The 15,371-nt window shown below is 38.5% G+C and overlaps 1 long non-coding RNA gene across 1 annotated transcript; it reads left to right on the top strand.

The window, feature by feature from the left end:
• Nucleotides 1-259: 259 nt before the first annotated feature.
• On the top strand, nt 260-6,362 carry LOC311306708. The gene is made up of 4 exons (XR_014630212.1): nt 260-1,760; nt 2,816-2,989; nt 3,565-3,659; nt 6,172-6,362. It is a non-coding gene; the product is annotated as an uncharacterized lncRNA (long non-coding RNA).
• The last annotated feature ends 9,009 nt before the right edge of the window (nt 6,363-15,371 follow it).

The raw sequence follows: 15,371 nt of genomic DNA on the forward strand, positions 1-15,371 counted from the left end.
GAGGTATGTTGACCAAACCGCAACGCCTTCTTGATGTCATTATGGTAACATCCACACAGCATCAAATTCTAACATTATTAGATGTGACATTTTACAATTTACTTGTGACATTAACTTACCAAAATCAAACGTCAAGCCAACGTCATATTCACGTCAAACACTGAAATTTCGTCATGAGGTATGGTGACCAAAACCCAACGTCACCTAAACAACAATGTTAACATCCACACAACATGAAATTCTGACATCATTAGACACTGATATTTTTGGGGTTTTTAAGTTGTGTTGTAAAGTAACATATATTCAACATCTTTCCAACATCAACATCTGCTACATACACCTAGATATTTTCTTGGTTTTAAGTTGTGTTGTAAAATACAACACAGTGCCAACGTCTCAAGCTAACGTCATATTTATGTCAAACACTAAATGTGAATGAATGTGTTGTTGGGTCACAATCTCACTTCTAAATTGTTGTGAGGTGTGGTGGTCTAAACCCAGCTATGTCACAATGTTAACATCTAGACAAACAACATTCCATTATTAGATGTTGTTGTTTTGTTGACTGCACATCATGGTTACTAACCAAAACAAAAACGTCAGCATGCTAATGTATATACATCTAAAATAGGATACAGGCAACATTAGACATATTTGATATGATTTCAGTTGTGGTGTTGGGTAAGATAAATCTCATACTTATGTATAATACAGACTGAAGTCTTTGTGACCTAGTAAACGTCAAACTTCCTGTAAGCATGGCTCTTTATTTTATTTAAGGTGATAGTTCAGATTATCCATAGATTTTCTGGTCCATGCAAGTGTAATAGATCAAGTTGACCCAGTGTGTTCCCTGTCAGAAGAACAAGCTCGACTTCACCAGGAGTGTGCTGATCTAAAACGAATCAACTACCTGCAAGCAAGCAACTAAAAGACTGTTGTGCGCACAACAACACACATTTGGGTTTTATTAATGGTTTATACTTATTTCTACAATTATTTAATGAATCCTAAACCACCTTGGTTGTTTTGCATTTTTTTAATATAAATATATCAGCTGGGTTGCTGCTCAAAATTATGTTGTTTCCAGGTGTATATTCATTTTGGAGCAGCACATTCCCAGTAAGGTGTTCTCACAAGAGAAAATACTTTATGGTTCAAATTGGGATGATCTACATTATGGAACAGCAAAAACATTGTGTGGGTGAAATGTGAACTACCTCTTTATGTGCCTTTGGGTAATGATCAAAATCTCCTAAGTCACAATACAGCAGTTTGTCAGCGACTAATGAATAGTGACAGCATAACAGTAATCAACATCTGTATAGCATACGTCAACCACCTGACAATAGCTGTTTTATCAGCACATTGATGTTAGAATTGTATATGCTTCATAACAGTGCAGCTGTCAGACAAACGCAGTAATTATTATTAGTATACAATAATGATGATAATATGAACAACAATAATAATAAAATCAATTTAGCCTAGTGACCTGTGTAAAAAAAAATTGCAGGCAACCCAAGAAATTTGAAATGAATTCCTAACCAATCACAGTTAGGCATCAATTTGAAATTAATTCCTAACCAATCACAGTTATAGGCATCAATTTGAAATTAATTCCTAACCAATCACAGTTAGGCATCAAACCTCACGTTTCCTCTCCAGCTGTTGTACTGCGCGGGCTGGGCAGTGGGCACTGCATAGTGCACACATTTCAACATCCTGACACACCTTCTGTGGACGATGAGTGAACACAGGTAAGGAAAATATAAATAGATATTGGTGTTTATTAGTTTTTTGTTGATTTTTTTCTCGTTTTTTTTTTCTTTCTGTTGGGCAGCAATGGATTTTTGTGAACTGGCACGATTTTCCACCTAGCCTACTATTTAACTACCAGAGTACCTTTAATAATGTAGTTAAAAGTGACTTAAATATAATAACTATATAGTACAAGTAGTGAGGAATGTCGCCTCAGCGCACATTTTTTCTGACTGAACTGCACGTGCGCCGGCTGTCCGGTTAGGCCGCTGTTGTTGGGGGAGTCGGGGAAACGTGACTAGCACGTGAAATAAATGCATTCATTTATCAATTTTACGGAGCCCTCCATGACACGCATAATAGTGGCCATACGTGTCCTTTGCCGTGGATTCTAGATCACTTTATTGTGTAAAATGTGCTAGTCACTAGTGGGTCAATTTAAAGGGTCAAAAGATTTTCGACTTGCCAATTTTAAAATACAAAAAAATAATAATATCTATTACAATTGTTCTAACATTAAGACTGTTGTGTACATATAAATACTGAGTGTTTATTCATATAGATGAATTGGTCCTTAAAAATGTCATGTGGTGCGAACGTGATAATCTTATTTTATTTCCTTAACATGTTTAATAATTTATTTTTTTACAAGTTCTGGTAACACTTTACAATACGGGTGCACTAAGAGGCATTAATTCATTCTTAACTAATGCACAGATAATCATGAGTTAATGTATGACACAATTATTAGTGCATCAGCAACTAATAGTCTAAATGATTAATAGATGAATTAATATAATAGTAATTAATTAAAACTGGCATAATGTATTCATTCCATAATAATATATTTGATTAACTAATAGTGTCAATTAATGTGTTCATTACCACAGGTCAAAGCTAATGATTTGCAAAGATATCATTATGTGTCCATTAACTAATTGTTAAGTAATATGGCATAGTAAAATCCATAGTGTGGATGTCAAAACCAAAATGACATATTACAATTAGTTAATCATTTGTCTTAAGCTGTAAATTTACTCTCTGATTCTTGTAGCCCCCCGGCAAATTCAGGAGCTCATCTCAGAAAAGCAGACCAGACCACCTTCTCAGGGAGGACCATCTCTCCAAACAAAACAAAGTCGAAGATCAGGTTCACCTGTTGATCAGCAATCTACGCAAAGTCAACCAACACATGGGAAACATTCCCCGTACCCAATCCCAGAAGCAAGTAAGTATATAGTAGTAGTTGTGTGTGTGTGTGTGTGTGTGTGTGTGTGTGGAAATGTCAAATCATTTGAATGGGTTAGTGTTAAAAACTTAGACCCACTTAAGGGCCCATGTCATCCTCAGTTATAAAATAAGGGAAAAATATGATTTGTGCATTTTACTTTTGCTTTCAAATTGGCAGCAATTGCTTGAATGGTGGGTTCATTATTGATCTTAATGTAAAACAAAACAATACAGTACAATGAAAAACTTGCTTAAATAGGCACTTTTACATTTCGTTTTCAAACCTAGATCTACCGCCATCATCTCGTCAGTCAGCTCCTCACTAACGCTGCATTGAGCAGACAATTTCAGGTTTTAAGTGTAGCGTCTGTTCTCTAACTTTTTCAACCTTTTAGGACCCACTCTAAAACGTTGTGTTTTTGCTCACCCCCGAAAGTGTCAATTTTAACATGTTATAAAACCAGTGTGACATCAAGATATGACAAACCTACTAAACTATAACAACCGCTTCATAATGTGTTGTATATAATTAATTATTTGGACATTTAAATCCTCTTTCTTTTGTATCCACAGGATGATGACAAATGAGGTAATGGCCAGTTTCAATATGAAGTGTGGGAAGGGGAAGCTTGCCTTCACCAAGCTCCATCTTTACAATGTTATCACAGGTAAAAAAAAAAAAAAACAGTAACCTCATAGTACCTTTCCGTTTGATATGTTTAATTTTTCAGAACTCTAATGTAGGGGTGGGCAATCTGACAATTTTATATCGTGATCGATCTTGAAGTCGTCCACGTTCTACTTTTCAAGCGAGTCTTAGAGATCGCAAACTTGTCCTCATAACAGCAGGACTTTTATTTTGACGATAATGTGTCCCCAGTGAAGCTGACATTTATTTTTACGGGCAACCCTGAGCACACAGCGCTCCTATTCTTCGTCTTCATTAGTTTATGGTCTCTGTTTAACAGTTTTGTCTAATACTTGGACCCCAGGAAGACTAGCTGTCGTCTCGGCGTCAGCTAATGGGGATCCTTTTAAATAAACAAATAAACGTTACTGGATAGAACCTGTTGTTGGATAGAACAAAAAGTAAACTGTATACGAAAAAGTATTATAGTGTATGCTTTTATATTATTTGTAACAGAAATGCAAACACTATTAATACTTTCTCATTTACCATGAGCATTCAGCAAATATACGCATTTATATCATTTAAACGAATCTTTGAATATTTAAAAAACATTTAATTTCACAATCCTTGCAGACTTAGTCGAATCCAGCTGTCAAATATTCTGAAGTGTGCATAGACGGTCAGTCCGTGTGAATTAGTTCAGCTTCACTGGGGACTCATGATCGACAAACTTTAAACCCTTGATTTCAAACTATGCTGGGGCTATATTCAGTTTCCCTCTGTCATATTCATGTCATTTACACTGTGTGCTAAATATAAAATGAGTGTCACCATGTCTTTATTTGAAAAAATATGATTCCTAGTGCGCACAAACTTACTTGAGTGCCCAGTTAAAGGACAAGTTCGGTATTTTACACTTAAAGCCCTGTTTTCAGATCGTTTCTGATGAAATAGAACGGTTAGGATTGAAATTTGGACACATGCTGCTGGCCCGAGAATTTTCGGTGTCTGTGGTAGCACACCCCCACCTCCACAATGGCTGCATAGGTGCACTGGAACAATCCTTCCTAAAATGCATTAAACCTTCGTTTACAAAGATGTGAAACTCACCGAGTGGTCAGGGGTGTTCACTGATATGCTCACACAAAAATCGCTGCAAAAGATGCTTTCCAACAGGTTTTATAGTAGTTTTTGTCCAACTCCATTGACTTGTTTTGGATGTGCTGTGAGGTACGGTATTACTCCACTGGGCTGGAGTGTCTATTAGTCAAGCTCTCAACGGAAGAATGTACGGGTATGAGGCGTTTGGAAAAATAGGTCCACAGCTTTACAACGAATGGTAAAACACCTGTTGGAAAGCATCTTTTGTAGCGATTTTTGTGTGAGCATATCAGTGAACACCCCTGACCACTCGGTGAGTTTCACGTCTTTGTAAATTAAAGTTTAATGCGTTTTAGGAAGGATTGTTCTGTGCACCTATGCAGCCATTGTGTGTGTGTGGGGGGGGGGGGGGGGGGGCTACCACAGAAACCGAAAATTCTTGGGCCAGCAGCATGTGTCCAAATTTCAATCTTAGTCGTTCTATTTCATCAGAAATGATCTGAAAACAGAACTTGTCCTTTAATTACACTCTTTATTCACATTTTTTTAAAGCAATTTCTTTTATATGTGAAAAATTCGGTAATAGCCTATAATTACAGAATCAAGAATTATGATCATTGATTATGATTATTATGATCATGGATCGTGATTGTTTCTTATAAGATCGTGATATGAAATTTTTGTAAGATCCCCCACCCCTACTCTAACTGCTGTTTTTACTTTCCTTCTGATGTTCATTCAGCTTAAGACACTCTGCAAAAACACTTAGGCTTTGCACCTGTGCATTCACATCTTTCTGTGAACAGCATCAAAAGTTAAAATTTCTCTCTTTTGATGAGTTACAGCATGAATGCAAGAATGTTACATGTGTATGGCCCTTAAAGCTAGGGTAGAATTTTTTTCCAGAAACTGGTTGAAAGTGTGTTCCTATCTTGGTAGATATATATATATATATATATATATATATATATATATATATATATATATATATATATATATATATATATATATATATAGGATGTCCTACCGTTTGTCAATATATACATTTGCATACCTCTACGCAACTTGTTTGCAAAAACAAACATGTCATCAGCGTGTTCATTGTGCAGAGAAAGTGAGAATAGATGCCAAATTCATTTTCATTATTCACATTCATTATTATTGTTATGTCTCACCAGTGAATAAGACATGAGGTAATCTAAAAGCGTTTATTCCTCCACCAACTCTGTCTCTCCTCCTGGCTCTTTGCAGAGGAGGCATGGCTTTGGAGACACTCTGAAGGGAGGGTGGGATCGTATGCTTTCAAAGCTAGCTTGCTATTGCTAGCCTCTGTGAAATTTCCCACCCTAGCTTTAAGACTGTTTGCAATATTTATTGTTTTAATGCTTACTGTAGTGCATCATATCCTATATTCCCCATACATTTTATTTTTCTAATATTTCTTACAGAGAGTGTCCAGAGGACTTCAAAGGAGATGGAGGCAAACATTGGAGCGGTTGTCGCCTTATGTTTAAAATATGCCCCAGACAGGGTGGGCGGAGGAGGCAGGAAAAATAATTGTACGATTTTAGAATAAGGATAATGTTAAATATAAATGGTTATTGTTGAAATCCTGTTAAAATAATGTAAATAAAATAAAATAAAAGGTTATTTTATAATCCATTTAATTTCTTTGTCATTTATCTAATAAACAACATTTGTGGATTCCAGTTTCACTACGATTTTTAAGTTACTTTTCTGTTTGCTCTTGTCTTAAGATAAATACTTTTGGGTTGTCTTGACCTTAAAAATCTTGACCTCTGTTCGATCTTGTTGTTACATCGAAGTTTCTTTGTATGTTGATTTTTATTTTACAACGAAAACCTGGCTTTGCTAAAAGTTCGATGTCATGCCAACAAAATAACCATATATTTCTTTAAGTTGGAATTTGACAGCTGATGTTGTGTTTTGAATGATATCTGGCCCAACATGTGAGTTTGGATGTCTAGCTTAACATTGGGTTCTGACGTCAAACTGATTTCCATTTTCAACCAAAATGCAACATCCAACATGGGAGGTTTACCCAACATTGAGTTGACGTTATAATCCAACGTCAGACTGACGTTTACTTTCAGTGTTGGACAGACATTGCATTTTGGTTGAAAATGATAATCGGCTTGACATCATAACCCAACGTTAGATTGACGTCTACATCAAACGTTGGATAGACGTTGCATTTTGGTTGAAAATGATAATCGGCTTGACATCATAACCCAACGTTAGATTGACGTCTAAATCAAACGTTGGACAGACGTTGCATTTTGGTTGAAAATGAAAATCGGGTTGACGTCATAACCAAAAGTCAGAATGACGTCAATATCCAACGTAGGAAAGACGTTGCATTTTAGTTGGATATGAAAATCGGGTTGACGTCATAACCAAACGTCAGAATGACGTCAATATCCAACGTAGGAAAGACGTTGCATTTTAGTTGGATATGAAAATCGGGTTGACGTCATAACCAAACGTCAGAATGACGTCAATATCCAACGTAGGAAAGACGTTGCATTTTAGTTGGATATGAAAATCGGGTTGACGTCATAACCAAACGTCAGAATGACGTCAATATCCAACGTAGGAAAGACGTTGCATTTTAGTTGGATATGAAAATCGGGTTGACGTCATAACCAAACGTCAGAATGACGTCAACTTCCAACGTTGGACAGATGTTGGATATTGACTTTAGACTGACGTTGGGTTTTGACGTCAACCCGATTTTCATATCCAACTAAAATCAAACGTCTGTCCAACGTTGGAGTCCAACGTCAAAATGATGTTGAACTGACGTCCGGTGCCAGCTGGGTCTCCTGAGGGATGCAGAACACATGCTGTTGCATGAACAAGCAGTCTGAAACATGACAGGGAGGCATTTGGCCTCTAGTTTCTCTCTAATACTGAGGGGGGAAAAGGGAGGACAGAGAGAAATGTAAAATGCTCACCAAGGAAAAGGGCCTATATGACATCATTTGACATTTTGTTTAAAAACACGCATTGCACACAGGAACTTCATAACTCAAGATGTCCCTGCTCCTAAGGAGGGACACCCTTAATCTTGCTCCGTTATTCCTACAGACGTGAATGATATCTCAAATCATATGGCTTTTTGAGGAGAGGTGTGCTATTGTGCAATTTCCACCCGATGAAGGATAAAACAGGGATCATATAAGGACCATGTACAAAACTAAAAACCAATTAATATTGTATAGTTTTGCCTGAGACAAAAAGCTAGCTTCTTTAGCATCTATTGCTTCAGAAGGGTGAAATTGAAAGCATACTTCTGTAATTTGGCGTGATCTACTTTGGATGGCATTACTCCACCGTTCTGTTTTTCTTCAAAACGGGAGGAGGCCACAATCAGTGTTCAAGGTTTGAGATTAAATGAGGAATCTTTTAGGTGAAATCTTTCAAGAGTTGGGTTTTCATGCTTTATGGGGACATTCCATAGACATAACTCGAAACTTACTCTGCTTTCTGCATGTTTATTCCCCATTTAATCCCCCTAAAGTAGGGTATACATACCTAACCACACACACACACACACACACGGGCTAGATATAATTCAAAAAGCAGATTGCTTATTTCCCTGCAAAGAAAGCTAACATTTTCTCCGAAAATTAGTTCTTTCTTATTTGAGATTTACTCGACACTCACATTTGTGATCAAAAGCACTGCAACCTAATGTTTGTCAAATGCGTAAGTGATATTTTCCTTTCCCATTTTCTGAGTGCTTTGCTCTGTGAGGTCCCATACCTTTTGATAGAGCATACTGAGAAAGAGCATGACATTTACCAGCATGTGAACACACACACACAAACATTCACATCCTCATTTCAGACTCTCATATGCGGGGCATAGGTAAATCCTGTCACGCTGACTGGTATCTGTTTTATATATTCAGGAACATCAACATAAAATACATATCCTATACCTGCATGAAATAATGTCTTAACAAATGTTTTGGAATCATCTTGGAAATGGGAGGAAACGCTTCACTCTTGCTTTCCACCTTTAACAGGAAACATACAAGCACGAAAGAAAATCTCTCGCCTCTCTCAACACATCAGTTTTATATTTTATACATCAATCACATGCCTGGCATTGGCACAACACTAAACCTGGACCACAGGCTGCATAAACCACAGCTCATTGATATAGACTCTGGCATGAGCACATTCATCTTCTTTCCAGTTCACATATGTTACCGATCACAGTAGAACCAATCTGATTTACACACCCTCATCCTTCGTGATCGAAAGGGTCAAAAGCCAAGATTCTAATTAGGTTAATTCAAAGTGCTTGTGAAATTGGGCTTCTGTGATGGTGACGACATGTTGGGGATATAACGGTGGGAAACAAACACTGCAGAGCTGAAATATAGCCAATGGTGGTTTCAGGTTTCATCTGCCTTCATCCTTTATCTGTACATAATATTTCTCTCACCTAGCCTGAGGCGGTCAAGTACAAACAATATTGCCATAACGCCAGCTGTCACTGTAAAAGGGAGAGCGGGGCTGGTTGTCACCCTTTTTTTTTTTTCAATGAATATTTTTCAAGATAGGCACATCAAATCAAGTCTTGAAAATCCTGGCTACAAAAACTAGATGTGACATTTTCACTATTTGGCCAGGAAAAATCGTTCACTATAGGTACACCTTGCTAGTACTGGGTTGGACCCCCTTTTGCCTACAGAACTGCCTTACTTCTTCATGGCATAGTTTCGACAAGGTACTGGAAACATTCCTTAGAGATTTTAGTCCATATTGATATGATAGCATCACGCAGTTGCTGTCGATTTTTCATCTGCACATACATGATGCGAATCTACCGTTCCCAAAGGTGCTCTATTGGATTGAGATCTGGTGACTGTAGAGGCAATTTGAGTATAGTGAACTCACTGTCATGTTCAAGAAACCAGTTTGAGATGATTTAAGTTTTGTGATATGACGCGTTATCTTGCTGGAGGAAGCCATGATGGTTACACTGTGATAGAAAGAAATACCAATTTGCAAAATCAAGCATGGGCTGTTTTTGTACAGCTAAAAATAACAGGCAGCGGATGACACCAGAAGCCTTGCACGTTCAAATTGCAAATGGTGGTGAACGCCGCACACCATATGTTAAAAATAAGGTGAATAATCACACTACAAGGGTTATTTTGTCACAATGAGGACCTGCTATTAAACCGTCTATTATAGGATGTCCAACAAATGTAAAAAAAATCAAGCAAGAAATAGCAAAAACTTATGCATAACATACAAAACATCTGAAAAACATATCTTCCTTACTTAAGTTCTTTCTTTCTTTCTTTTCTTTTTGCCTCTTTACATTCTCCTCACTCAGGCTTTCTTTTCAAACATGATCTGCATTGTGGACAGACTTACAACCCCCTGTAACGATGGATATGCCAACCTGCATCTCTGGCTCTCTGGAAAGGGCCTGTTTAAGACAGATTTGCACCCCAGGTCAAATAACCTCTAACTGGGCATGTTAGCCAGCAACAGTAGGCCTCCTCATCCCGGTGTTTAACCCTTACTCACCATGGCACTAATAAGGGGGTGAAGTGTGGTGAACACCTTAACTGTTCTCTAACATTAGGACAAAGAGACATACGTGTTTGTGATTTGAGAGTCTAAAAGCTTGAAGCAGTGATAATCAGGAGCATTAATTAGTCTCATATGTACGTTGAGAGAATTACAGCAGTTTTTACATAAGTACGGACATAAAGTACAACTGACAAGTTCAGCAAAAGTTATTTAAAGCCTTTGTCCATTGTGAATGTGCCTATCATCTTTTTGTTCTTCCATTTATTTTATGGAATAAAACATACAGAATCCTCACCTTGGTGATCCGCCTCAACAGGGAAGGAGAGCGGCTCGCCTGAAGGACTCACCCAGGATTTTTACATTAACATCAAGACTCCAGCTGACATTCTTCATGAGTCAAGCAAAAGCCCCCCACTGCTTTTACACCTGAAGCCCCCTCTCTCCATCCCTCATGTTTTTTTCTCTCTTGCGTTCCCCCTCTTCTCTTTCACCAGAAGGTATGCATCTGATTTTTCCAGAGAAAACTGAGCCTTCTTAAGCAATACTTCATGTTCCATAACCTTGTTTTACATGCAAAAGTTACACATTCACAGAAGTTATTATTAAAAAATAATTTAAAATATGAGGATTCAAGTGGATAAACACTCTCTGAACAGAATATTTCAATAGGCATTTTAGAAAGTATATTTATAAAGAAAATGTTTATTTTACATTAATAATGGCTGACTGTAGTAAAGTTTATTTAACACTACTCTCAAAAAAATAAATACATTGACATTACATTTGTCTTACAGTCTCCACTGAAAAACAGATAGTATAGGCACATACCAACAAGATGAACACGCAAAACAATAAATAAAATTAATACGGACCTGATTGTTCATGCCACCGGTTTCAGCGGTCATAGATATTAGGACATATCAAGATGGCTTGACCAATCAAAATAAAGTATGCAGAGAGCGTATAATTATAAAAAATAAATAAATAATTATTTCCTGAGTATAAACCAGTGCTATCAACCCCATGACGTGGGCAATTCTAGAGCATTGCTCTACAGTTTGAGCTAAAACAACTGTAAAGTTCAGACAGGCAAGGAAAGTGGGGGACCTAATTTCAGCATTTTATTAACACAATAGATATAACACAAAACTGCAACAGCTTCACATACACAAAGACAATAGCCAATAAATACAGTGTAACAATGTTATTTGTTCAGGGAAGAAGGAGGCGGGAACTGCCGAATGTTCAACATAATAGTTTAATCATAAAATAAACAAACATAACAAAACACAACATAAATAGTCAAGGCCTGGTCCTCTATCATCCTTCACTGCCGTCACTCCTCTTTTTATCCATCCGGAGCTCCTCTGTGAGACGCTCTAGGCATGGCGCGCAGGTGACGCTCATTAGCAATCGCTTTCGACCCGCCCTGCTTACCACATACCCCCATCGCCCCTTGCAGGACCCCTCGTAGTACCCTCGAGGCTGTGCTCTACTCCTCCCCTCTTCGGGGGGGGGGGGGGTCCAGTCATGGGCGGCCACAGCACCTGGGGGTAAGGGCAGATGAGGCGAGAGAAAGGGAGATGGAAGGATGAGGAGAGACAGAGACGAGAGAGGAATACAAATCTTAGTCCAGTTCCCAAAACGCACTGCCATCCGGTCCTTCACCAGCTGGGTGAACTCCTCCGCAATGCCTGGCGGTGGCGCTCTAGCCCCTCTGACGCCTGCTGTACGGCGACGGTTCCTCCATGTTCGGGCAGTCGCCAGCGAGTCCCCTGTTCCCCGCGAGTCCTCCATCAACGGCAGCAGGCTACGGCCTCAGCTAAACGGTGGCGACTCCTCCGCTCCCTCTCGGATAGCAGCCGCCCCTCCACAACCCAGGCGGACGGCAGTGACAAACATAAACAGAACATAACGTAAAGTCCAGGCCTGGTCCTCTCTCGTCCTTCACTGTTGTCACTCCTTTTATCCATCCAGAGCTCCTCAATGAGACACTCGCTCTATTCCCGCAGCTCTATAGCTCTCTAGCAGATATACAGATATACACAGAGATGACTACCAGTTCAAATTGCATATAAAACACATACAATAATAGCATCATGATCCTGAACATCGGTATGTAGTCCCAGTGTTAAAAGATCTTATAGATCTTACCTTTAGCTACAGACCAGTCTCTTAGCATTCAATCAGTCTAATTCTAGAAGATGCCACCCAGACATCTATTGGGTTTAAATATCAGAAAATACTCATCTTCAAATATTTTTTTATTCCCATTCCTGTTCTGGCTTTCATTTCCTGACCCTAGGAGAAGGGTGTGTGTGTGTAGACCTGGAAGCTGGAGCAGAAAGTCACATGGCTCTGGTTTAGGTGGAAAATCAAACACAGTTGTGGGCAGGCACCGATTTAACCAAAATAGGTGCTTTAATCATTTTTATGGATGGTGGGAGTTTACAACCTTTATATGTATTTATGTACTCTCAGACTAGGAGAGAGGCATAAATCATGCGGTCACTGCAGGAGAGGAGATCGGAAGAAAGGACAGAAGAGTAGATGGAAGGGCAGAAAATGAAAGAGAGAGCCAAGAGAAGAAGAGATGATGGGAAGAAAGGCAGAAAAGAACCAATTAAAACAAGCCTAATTTGACAAAGCCTTCTTAGTCAATTCAAACGTCACTTAAAATCATTATATATCGGACAGACTTAATGAAATGAATTTTTACTATTTATAATTACACTAAAGGACTCAAGATTTACTCTTAATGTGGTTGGGATAGGGTGCCAAAAGCCAGGTGATTCACCTTCATTAGTTTAAATGAACAGACCCATTAGTCTCCTTTATTACAGACTAATTAGGCTATTAGATAAGGGCCAGGTGTTGGCATGCAAAAAGAGCACTTTTGTCACCTTAAAGTGAACTTTGTTGTGATGGAACTCAAAAAGCTTTCTCCATCCCTCCCACACAGAGTATTTTACAAGTCAACTCCGACCGCTGCAGGAATAATAACAGGGTTGGTTTTGGAGGTTGAAAATAAACAGGACGGGTCCTTGAGCTGTAAACCTGAGTTGGGAGTGTTGTTTTTGTTTCCATGGCTTTCGAAGCTCCACTGAGAGCTCATGGAGAATTGATTGTGTCTGAGTCACTCCCTCCGCCTGGTTACGAGACCTTTTTGTTTGTTTTTCGCCCATTTGCTTGTCGGCCCAAAGAGGTACGCCTGACCCCTTTGTCTCCCCTCAGAACAAACTCACATATTTATTTAGGTAATTAGTAAAAGTTCAGTGATTCACACAATTCACACAAAAGTTCAAATGATTCTCACAATGGCATATATTTACTGGACGTGGTGATAAAATGGTATCATAGCTGCGAGCAGGGGATGTGTGTACAAATGTGTGTTCTGGGGATATGGGGTGGGATGTTATGGCGCCTGCATGCTAGAGAAAGCACTAGGGGAGAGTTTGATGGATAGCAATGAGCAAGATATGTTTTGAGGGTGTGGAAAAAGTTGGGTCATTTTGAAAATCAAGTGGGAGTAAAACAATTTGGATTTCTGAAAGGAGGTTTATAATACCTGGAGAAAGCTATCTGTCAGCATTCCCACTGAAATCAATGGCAGACGCTTGAATGGCACAGGACGCCACAGAAGTTTGGATGAAACAATAGAAAGCCTTCCTGTAGCTCAAACAGTAGAGCGTGGCACTAACAATGGGTTTGTTTCCCAGGCAGGAAATGCTTGCAATAAAAGTCACTTTGCATAAAATGTGAAAATTACCAATACACTCTAATATAAAGATGCTTTTCCACCATAGGGCCAAACAGTTCTCTTTGCTTAAAATCCCCCTGTAGTCAATCATTTTATTCCTTTAAAACTCACATAAAAACACCAAAAAAAATTTCCTTGAAAATAAAAAATCTTCATGCCTTAAAAAATAGCTTGAATGTAACTCTACACCCTTGTCTCGTTTAGTATACGCAGTTCTATGAATATGCAAATTAGCTCCGCCTCCACTCACTCACACCAGCTCAGAGATGATCACACGTTGATGTGATTGATTACAAGGTAGTTTGTGACGTCAGCGATTTCAAACCACGTTTTTGAGACTGTCTTTGATTCACTGCAGTTTTAAGGAGAAAATGGTTTCACTTTATTTTTGATGGTCCCTTTACACATTCTGTTGACTATTAGTAATGCTTGCACCTACATGTCTACTAACTCTCATTAGAGTGTTAGCAGACTAGTTAGGGTTAGAATAAGTTGACGTACTTGCAAAGTTACCTATAGTCAGTAGAATGTCTGTTGGAGGAGCATCATTATAAAGAGTTAGCAGATATTAAGCAGACATTCTAATACTCGAATGAGATTTAGTTGACATGTATTTGCAAAGTTACTTAGAGTCAAAAGAAAAAGAAGCTTCAGTGAAAATTTACAGAATTAACAGTTTTCACTAGTAAAGAAACATTCAGTTCACAAGGCCTCAACGATAAATAAATTGTTATTAACGAGTTTGTTTGCCCATAAAATCTTTAAGATATTAGGTTAAACTTATTTGGCTTGCTGTCCACTGAAGACGGGCTCGATGAAGCAGCTTCAACTCCAGCTCTGATCTACCCCCCAGTGGCTAAATATATGATAATTGAAGGGCAAGGTACCTGAGATGAAGGTGGAGTTTGGGGAGGTGGAGGGATACTGGAACAGCTGATGCTAGAGAGAGGTAAGCGGCTGCTTATATACTCAGGCTGTTTTATTGAAAGAGTAGATTGGCTCACTCCTCCCTAACTTACGTTTAGGAACTTCATTAAATTATTGAAGAATGAAGAATGAATGATGAAAAAGAATGAATCGATCAATCAATGAATCAATAAATCATTCAATCAGAGCAAGAAAAAACGTAACTTTAATGTATAGGAAAGAATTCAGAAAAAGGAATAAATCCTCAGGACTACCTTTTTGCTTGTGTCCTTTTTAAGTAGCTCTCTCTGTCATTAAACGGGAAGTACTTGAGGCCTTTCCAGAGAAAGGGAATGAAGAAACCACAAAAGAAGAGAAACAGATTCAGAAATGCCAAAGT

This window comes from Rutilus rutilus (assembly GCF_951802725.1).
Source record: "Rutilus rutilus genome assembly, chromosome: 16".
Taxonomy (NCBI): Eukaryota; Metazoa; Chordata; class Actinopteri; order Cypriniformes; family Leuciscidae; genus Rutilus; species Rutilus rutilus.